The following is a 10,367-nucleotide window of genomic DNA, read 5'->3' as shown; positions in this document are numbered from 1 at the left end:
GCCCTCCATACCACTAACCATCTTTGTTGCTCTTCTCTGTAACTTTTCCTATATCCTTTCTGAGATGTGGGAACCAGAACTGGGCATGGTATTCAAGGTGTGGATGTACCATGGATTTATAAAGAGCCATAATGGTACTTCCTGTTTTGTTTACAATTCCTTTCTTAGTAATCCCTAACATTTTCTTTGCTTTTTTGATGGCTACTGATGTTATTAGCAAACTATCCACAATGACTCCAGTGTAGGTATAGTATAGGGGTTTTTTTGTCCAGGTGCATCACTTTACACTTATCTACATCGAATTGCATGTGCCATTTAGTTGTCCATTCATTCAATTATGCTATATCCTTCTGTAGTTCTTCATAGTCCACCTTGATTTTTACCTTTTTGTATAATAGTCATCCACACATTTGGCCACCTTGCTACTCCTTTTTCAAGATCATTTATGAATATGTTAAACAGCACCAGTCCTAACACAGATCCCTGGGGGACACAACTGTTTATTTCTTTCTGTCTGGAAAACTGACCATTTATACTCACTCTGCTTTCTATTCTGGAGCCAATTTCTAACCTACAAGTGGACACTCTGTAATTCCATGCCTACCTAATTTAGTTAAGAGCCTTTGATAGGGGACCTTGTCAAAGGCTGTTTGAAAGTCCATCTTAATCAACTGGATCACCCCATCCACCTGCTTATTGACACCCTCAAAAAACTCTCATAGGTTGGTGAGGCATGATTTCCCTTTGACAAAACCAAACTGATTTCTTTCCAACAAATCATGTTCATCCATGTGCTTAACATATATATATATATATATATATATATATACATATATATATATAGATTCTACCAGTTTTCCAGGAACAAAAGTTAGGCTCACTGGCCTGTGGTATGCTATATTCCCTCCAGATCCTTTTTTAAATATGGTAGTCACACTAGCAACCCTCCAGGCCTTTGATACTGAGGCTACTTTTAGTGATAGGTTGCATGCTACATTTAGGAGTTCAGCAATTTCCCAACTTAGAAACTGGGTTCCTTCTAAATTCCTTTAGAACCCTAGAGTGAAGGCCACCAGGTCCTGGTGATTTGCTACTGTTTAGTTTATCAGTTTCCTCCACAACTTCATTTATTGAAACCTCAGTTTGGGTCAGCTCCACTGACTTGCCCCTAGAGAGCTGGGAATCCGGTGATGGAATTTCCCTAACATCTTCCATGGTGAAGACAGATGCAAAGAATGCATTTAGTTTCTCTGCAATGGCCCTGTCATCGTTTAGTGCTTTTTTAAAACCCTGATAATCCAAAGGCCCAAATGACCCCCTGGCAGGTCTTTGGCTTCTAATATACTTGAAGAACATTTTATTATTACCTTATGTGTCTCTAGCAAGTTTCTCCTTAAATTGTCTCTTAGCTTGTCTTATTACAACTTCACATTTGATTTGCCAGTGTTTATGCTCTTTTTCTTCCTCATTAGGATTTGACTTCCACTTTTTGTAAGAAGCCCACTTGCTGCCTACTCCCAAGTATACATTGAGCCTGTGATGACTACTCATTGAGCATGATGATCCAGTAGTGGATCCAGAGGGGGTACAGTGGCATGGCTGCACTCCCCTATTGGACTGGACCACACCTTGGGAACCTGAAGACTTTTATAAGTCCACAAAGCAGGTGAGAATCCCCTTTCACTCTCCCCTCCATACTCAATGTCCCCTTCCCTCCCCTGCATGCTGCTGCTACTTTCCCTGTTGTCCCAGGGTGAGGGAAGCTAAAGAGTTCCTCCTACCCACTCCAGCCAGGCTGAGCAGGGGCTGCTGGGCTCAGCTGGTGCAGCAACAGCAACAGCAGCTGTTCCTAATGATCACCTTGTTCTCTCAGTGCTTTACAGCAGATTCCTTGTGGACCTCCTCCATGATCCTTCTAGGTACTGAGGTCAGACTGACCAGCCTGTAATTCCCTGGATCCTCCTCCTTCCCATTCAAGACTCCATTAGAAGGAAAAGAAAGATGTAATTCTGCATATATGTTAAGGATGATTCTGCAGCTGCCATCTCACAGAATGAGCATTTAATGTACGGGCCTGTGTTTAACCGTAGGTCTTTTCTGCATTTATGCTTTGCTTGCAAGGACTTGTGCATGTGTGATATCTCATATGAGTGATGAAGGAAGCAGCACTTACTCGTGATGGCAGGAATCTATATCCCAGTTTTGAGGTCTAAGATTTTTGCTATCTATCATGCAACCCTATTATTGCCTATATGCAGAGCACAGATTTCCACTAGGGTTGAAGAAATGCATCACTGCAATAGACATTCAGCTGGCAGAGATTACAGGAGAGGAATTACTCCTGGCCACTGAAATATGAATGAAAATTATGGGGCTCAAAGGCAAGATCAAGGAAATATCTGAACAGAGACCTTATCTACACACAGAACTGACATTAGCTTGTTGTCATTTGGGTTAAGCCTGATCCTGTTCTATTTAAACTAAATGAAAATAAGCATCAGTTTAAGATTACACTTTAAGTTAAACCTATAAGCCTTGAACTATACTACAATTCTGGCAGACATATATCTGGTTTCAATTTTTTGAAAGCAGGGCTTAACCTTCAAAAGATTAAAAAACACTGCAGGGTTTGTTTTTTTTACTGCTTTTATTTTTATTAGACCAGACTTAAATATAAAATACAGGTTTCCCTCATTTTATGCAGGTTCTGTATGTGCAAATTCACTCATATATGATGACCCTTTTTATACTAATTCATTACATGCAAGGTAAATTCACTCACATGTGATCCATGTGGTAGAAGCCCAGTCAGCTGGCTTGTGAGGTGCACTGTGGGAGTGATGTGCACCAAAATACAGGCTCGTGTGTGGATCTGTGCTCCTTGCTCATTGTCTGTGACATGTTTTTGTGTAGTTGCCATCCCCATTATGATAGTGTCCTGTGCTTGTGTGTACTGTCTGGTACTGTAGGTGAGTACCAAAACTATCTTGTAAAAGTGGTAGAAATGGGCCTGGGGTCAGTACAGTCGAGGTCTTGGAATGTATCCCTATTTGTTACATTGTAAAGTGGGTTCCCTTTACGCAAATTTGAGTTATGCACTGTTTTCCAGGAACGCATGTACAGCATAGAATGAAGGAAATCTGTAATACAAATCCTCATTTGAAAGAAAGGACAGCTACAGTTCTGGTTACAGCAGTGGTTCTCAACCGTTTTAGCCTCTAAGCATCCCTCATAAGACTCAAGGCGCCCTTTGGAAAATATTCGCTCTCAGTATTCATTTGTTCTTGATTGCAGAAATATAATAAAGCAATTCTTCTGTTGCAAATAACTTGGAAAAATCACAACAGGTCAGAATGTTTTTAGCACTTTGGATTCTTATTTGAAATTTCTGGGTTTATCTTGTGAATCATGTTTGCACACCTAACAGTACTAACATTGTATGATATCCTTGAAAGGATCTCAAAGCACCCCAGTTGAGAATCACTGGCTTAGAAACATATGCGATACCAAAGTCAAGTTTTTCAGGAGAAGCAAAATCTTAGTATTTCAAAATTTAAAAAGAAGCCTAAAAACCTTGTTCTTTAATAAACCTTGAGGCTATGTATCATACAGTTTTGTATCCTACCCTTGGATGAAAAAGCCCTACTTATCAAGGTGTTCTTCCTCCATAGGAAACTTTGTAACAGCAGTGAAACATAATGGGCACATCCAGGCAAGCATGCATGTGCCTGTTGCACCGTCTCAAAGCAATTTGAGATGCTACAGGAGGTACTCTGGGAACGGAAAAATGTTGCAGCACGGACTCTAAATTTGACACCAGGAAATCCAGGTGTCAGAAAAAAACTATGGAAAAAAGCACAGCAAGGCACAGTCAGGAACGTGCCCTGAGGCAACCAGAGGCAGGGTCCTCCAGAGAGATGCTCCAGAGCATCTCTATGGTGTTCCTGCTGCCTCATACACTCTCTTAGCATAGGAGGCAAACAGGAGCACAGCAAGGCTGTGTTGTGACCCAGTCCTGGCTGCTGTCCATGGTAAGTAGGGATGTGGAGGTGGAGGGGCTGTAGGGGTTGTGTGGGGGTGCAGGAGGATGCTTGGGGAGCATGGGTCCCCTGCAAGGTTCACAGCCCCCCTACAGCAGCAGTGGCCATCGGGTGCTCAGGGCCACTGCTGGCAGAGCCCCCCTGCAGCATGGTGTGGCATGGTGCGGCTTCAGCTGCCTGGCACCCAGCTCTGCCTGTGCAGCATGTCATGGTCCTGGTCTGACTTGGCCCAGCCTGGGGCTGTGTGCCATCAGGCAGCACCAGGATGCTTGGACTGTCACCCAGGGGCCTGGCATGTGCTGGCTCCATGGAGGCAGGACTTGGCCTGGTGCGACACAGCCCCTGTAAGCAATGCCAGGCCCTCAGGTGACAGCCTGAGTGACCAGGTGCTGCCCAAAGGCACACAGCCCTGGGCTGGCTTGGGCCGGGCTTGCAACATGCAACAAAAGGCAGCGCCAGGTAGCTGGAGATGCACTGCACCGCAGGGTGTTCTGCCACAGTGGCCCTGAGTGCCCGACGGCCACTGTTGCTGCAGGGGAGGAGAGGCCTGTGCGCCAGGTGGAGGGGGCTGCACCCTGTGGGGGGCAGGGGACTCACCCCTCCTGAGCAGCACCCCATACCCCCACACAGCCTCTCCACAATCTACCCATAAACCCCACCCACATCCCCAGACTACCCCCACAAACCCCCTCACTTACATACCCAGCCCCATACCCCCTGCAACCTCACCCCCACAAAGCCTATACTCACTCCCACCCCATATTACAGCCCTGCTCTGTGCCTACACCAGAGCTAAGATATGCACCCCAGCCTGGGGGGCTCCTGGTCCCAGGAACCACTTGGGGGGTGTGATGAGCTCAGGGGAGGGGTGAAGGTGGCAGCAGAGGTATTTGTGAGAGAGAGAGAGAGATGGGGATCAGGGTGGAGAGTGCTCAGGATAGGAGAGGCCACCAGAGCCAGGCTTAGAACCCCCATCCCCCTAAAGCAGTCTGTGCAGGTGGAGGCTGGCCTGGAAGGGAAGGGTCTTGCCCAGCCCAGTCCCTGAGCTCCAGTTGAGGGCTTCCCAGGAACAGCACGGGGATTGCTGGGGCCTGGGCAGGGGCGCAAGGAGCAGAACAGCAATGGCAGGTGCTGCTCAGAGCCACAAAGCAGTGGGTGGGACAGCTGCAGCTGGAGTCATGTCCTGGTGCTAGGACAGAACTGTTGCTGGGAGGGAGCTAGTGGGAGCAGGCAGGGGCTGCAGGTCCAGCATGAGGGGACTGGGGCAGGCTGTGGGTTGAGAGTGAGGGGCAAGGGTAGGGGCAGGGCACCAGCATATCGGTGCTGCTCAGTGCTCTACATCCTGGTGAGTGAAGATGACAGAGGCAGCTCTGATTTTTCTATTTAAAAAAACAACAACAGCAAATGCCAAAGTGTACAGATATTTAGAATTTTTAATATGATGATAGTGGCACTGGTAGGCTTCCAATTGCTTTAAAATTGTAAATATATCAATAAAACATTGCCCAACTGGTCGATCAATCTCCACATGTATAGTGGCATTTCATTTTAATTGTGGAAGAACACGGATTTGGGGTATTTTAAAGAGTGAACTTGATTTTTTTTTAAATCAGAGAATTTGTAGTTTTTAAACAAGGAACACCAGGATTTCTGCTAGTGAGGCAAGTGGCAGGACCCAGGCAGACAAGCCTGCCCAGGGCTGGTGCTGGGGACTCAGCTGGAGGGCAAATGAGGTGGCCGACCTGACCATTTGGGGCCAGGAATACATGCAGACCACCATAACTGAGCACATCTTCCAGGCAATAGCTGCCCAGATAGCAGGGCTGGGGCACACATGCCCAATGGCAGCTGGCCCAGAGGTGCAGGAGGCTCTGCTACAGTCCCCATGCTACAGCACAGGCAGCCAGGAAGTCCCTGCCCAGGTCTGGCAGGCATGCAGCTATGGTGCTGCAGGTCCAAGGGGGTGGATGCTGTCACAGATGGCAGCAGGTCACATCGAGGCAGCAGCCCCCACTGCCAGACTGCTGCAGTGGGTAGAGGGTGCAGGATCCACTTTAGTTCAGGGCTGCTGCAGCAGTCCAGCTGGCAGGATGGGCTAGTGTCCCCAGATACCAACTGGCTGGGCCTGAAAAGCTCCTGAGAGCAAGTATCCCAGAGCTGCTTGCCAGAGCAGCTTTTTATAGCTTTTTATACTGCTGGAGCCAGCACAGGTGGAGAAGAGAGGAGCAACTTGCCCCACACCAAAGTGCATGTTCAGGCACCTGTGCTGAGGCAAAAATCTCTGGCACAAATTTATGCTGCTCTTATCTGAGCTGCTGCCAGCACACATGCCTGCATGTGTGGATGCGCCCAATGGGTCTGAAGATGCAAAACAGTGGCAAAAGGGTGAGGGGCAACTTAAGTCAAAAAAGCCAATTTCCAAAATCCACTCTCTAGCATATCAGCTACATTAAAAACTGAAGAATCTTGGCTTTATTGCTTAACAAATCCTCATACTTTTAACAAATTCTCCTTTTGGGGAAATAAACCTGCTTCACTTTGAAAAAAACTGTTTCAACTCCCTTTGTCCCACCCCCTGCCCCACTTCTCCCCTACCTGCCAACTTGGATGGAGGAACTCTTTACCCCTTGGCTTCTTGTTACTGTTACTTCTACATCTCAGAGGCATACCTCCAAGCCCCAAGTCTGAACAGCTTATCAGAGAATTGTCTAATTGCCATATTTGTCTCTGGGGTCCAATCTCTACAGAAAAATTTGGCTTTATTAAGCAGAGCTTATTTTTGGCAAGTTGAGTTTCCTGAGGGTTATTCATTTAATGTGCATATACCGTTCAGAGAAAATTAAAAGAAAAGGGAATTTCATGTGGATAGAAAGGGAGAGGCTGCAGATAAAAAAAACAATCCTGAATCAGGCAATAAATTCAATCTTATGTGCCTCTTCTGTCTTGCCTCATGTGCTACCATTTAATGTGTGCGTATAATCTTATTAGCTGACTGCAGTCATCCTTAGTTCACTCGCAAACTAAACTACGCTGGATACAGAGCAATTTTTTAATGGGCAAATCAAAATATATTTTTAAATAAAGTTTTCAGTGCATCAGCAAGAACGAAAGCTTCTGCTGAAAAAATATTTTTCTTCCATTTGAAGATTGGACAAAACCACCACTTTGCTGATCTGTAGTTTTTCTTTTAAGAAAAAACCCTGAGTGCTGTAATTTATTGAAAGCTTCCCTGAAAGCAAGAAGATTGACTTTCTGTCTCTGACTGCCAAGGAGTCCTGTCACTGCAAATGCTAGGATAGATTAAATTTTAAATAATAAATTCCTATCAAAAAGGCCATTCTGTCATGCAGTCATCATCTTCTACGACATTTCTGTTTGCTAAAGAATATTGACTGAGGTGATTTCTGGTAAATACATAATAAAGCGTGATTGTCTTTGGAAGTTGAAACTGAAAACAATCTACAATGCTAGGTTCCTTTAATACCTGCTAATAAGTTATATCTTAAGACATAAAATGTTAAACTACATTGAGTTTATAAATTTTATTAGCAGGAGCCAGAATATTCAAATTTAAGATAACTATTCTCTCTTTAAATCTATGTTTCAGAAGCCTAATAGTACAGTATTTACACACCCTATTGAAAAGCTGTTAGGAGGGAATAGTGATTTGGCTTTAAAGTTACAAGCTTCAATTTTGATGGAAATCCTAAATGCACCAAAGAAAACTAAATTCTCTTCTCCCATTTTTGGTCAATTTCATACAGTAAAAAGAGTCCATAAACTCAGGCTTCTGTAATGGGCCTTTTAAACGGTTGTATTGGGACTTATCACTGAAATAGGTAGAAACTCTAAAGCAATGGAGATGAAAAATATACTGTAAAGCTAGCATCTGTGGATCATTTTAAATCTTCAGGCTCAGTTCCATAGTGCATCATATACAAGACCCCTAGAAAAGGAGGGGAGAGGGGAAGTCGTACTGTTTCTAATATTTGTGTTTGTTCCTAAGGCCAATGATTGAAAATAGGAGAGCAAGCTATGCTCCGCCTTCTCATTGCTGATTGTGCTCTATCCAAGAGCTTAGCTGCCAGCCATAGAGATTTTCCGTGTCTACCCTCAAATCCAAAAGACTACAGCCAGCTGCCAACCCTTTACTTTTAATCCAATTAGCATACCAGGCATATATAAGTTAAGGAATTTTGTTTTATTTGCCTGCAGAGAATGCCAAACAGAGGCTTTTATTGCAGAGGCCATAAATCCCAAATGCAGAAAAGTGCTTGCAGGCCATAGTAATGTGCCCAAGATCCAGAGGGTTGGGTTTTACTGGTGCATTTGCTTTGAGCTGTCTTTTAAACATTCTGGATGTCATTCTCAAGCACCGGTTCAAGACTGTACATTTCACTTCACAAACAACCTCCTAGACCTTGGCATTGCAACACTAAGTATGACAATATTGAAGTTTCCTTCATAGTTCAGGCCTTAGATTACTGTGGTGATGGACACCAGTAGAAAACCCTGAGATAAACACTGGTGTCTCACCACCATCTTCTAACCGAAAGCTGATGTGCCTTTAGGACTAGTGTATGCGAGGTACACTTGTACTATTGGCTACAGGAAATAAAGGAAGTGATGTGACTAGCATCATGTCTGGCTGCCTTTGATAGCCTGGCCCAAATGACCAGATGCCCACTTATAGCTGGGTAAACTGGGAGCAGCCTTTGGCACAAGTCCAGTGTGGGGCTTAAATTCCCACCTCTGGAGCTGTAACAAGGCCTCATGTAAAACCCAGCAGCAGCTCTGTGTAAAAGTATCCCACCAGCTTCATTCAGAGACATTCTGCCATCCCATTTTGGGCCCTACCTTTCACTCTCAGGCTCTTGAAATACCTCCCATCTTCATTTAGGTACAGAATGAATGTTTTAAGATTTTAGGCTTAATTGCAGCTGTTATTGTTCATTAAGGCAGTCTTGTCAAATGAGCTAATGTACACACATGCATATTTACAGTACCAAATTTATACACTATATGGAGATATCCTGATCTCTGCCAAGTACGTAAGTCAGAATACAGTAGTTCATTCACGTGGTGACTAGTGGGCCTGTCTTCAATAATGCCTCCATGCTGAGCCTGGGAGCTGTGCAGAGAAATATACTCCACCCATTTGCCCTCACTCCATGAGTGTCAGATTCCAGATATTAGGCAATGTAGCTACATTAGAGCAATGCTGAGCATGTCAATAAGTACCCCCAAGGCAGAGAATCTGAGCATGGCTCTGGGCATATGCTCAGCGCCACCCTAAAGTAGCTATAATTTCTCCTTTCCAGGATTTGGTGCATGTAGAGTAGGAATGAGCAAGTGTGGTAGGTGCTTTGGCAGTGCTCCCAGACTCAGAACAGATGCAGCATTGACAAGCCCCATATCTCCAAATAGGAATTAAAAAAATAAAGATGCTGCAAAACACATTAACATAAAATGAAGAGGAGCTTTGTCTAAAATAAGCGGTTCTAAATTATCGTGTATAAACAGGATGGAGCTGCACATAAATGGAAGCTTGCTTTCTAGGTCTGAGACTCCCAGAAGACAAGAACAGCTCTCAAAACCATGTGCTGAAGTATGGTAGCAGCAGCTTCTAAATATGAAGCTTTGTTCAGCGTCACTGCAGGGCTCTTTTCTATAATCTAGCTAGTACAATATTTGCTTAGTAGCGTAAATTAATCACTACACAGCACTCTGCAAGTAAACAGAAGTTATCTACAGGTAAGGCAGAAGTTATCAGGCCACCCTCTGTCTTCAAATACACAAATGCTACTCCCACTAATGTCAGTAGGAGTCACACACACTACCATATCCCTGGGGTGTCAAATCAACATCAGGCTGGATCTAGATATGTCAGACACAGCAGTGGAGCAAGCAGTGGTGGCAGCTGCAGGAATTCTCTGTGCCCCAGACTGCAACAGCAAGCCACACCCCCACTCTTCCCACCCCCAAATTCCTGGCCGCTCTAGGAGCCCAATAAGCCAAATGATGCAGGATCTGGCCCATAGGCTGTACGTTTGACACCTCTGCTCCATCCAAACAACATGAAACTGGAATAATTAAAAGCACTACAGGATCAAATCTTTTGCATGCATCCAGCCTGCAGAATGAAGATTTTATATTTTTGAAGGAAAACCTATATCAAAATATTTGAACACTTACTTGCAAGTTTGGATTCTGCATGCTATCAGTGGTAATGAAGACACAGCTATTTTAATAAAGTCAGGCATTGGGCAGTATGGGGGGGGAGAAAAGATTAAGTGGCATCAAAATGGGAGTAACAGTCCAAAACAT

Source organism: Gavialis gangeticus, unplaced genomic scaffold (genome assembly GCF_001723915.1).
Source record: "Gavialis gangeticus isolate Ggan-Ray unplaced genomic scaffold, GavGan_comp1, whole genome shotgun sequence".
In the NCBI taxonomy this organism is placed as follows: Eukaryota; Metazoa; Chordata; order Crocodylia; family Gavialidae; genus Gavialis; species Gavialis gangeticus.
This window is presented reverse-complemented; position numbering follows the sequence as displayed.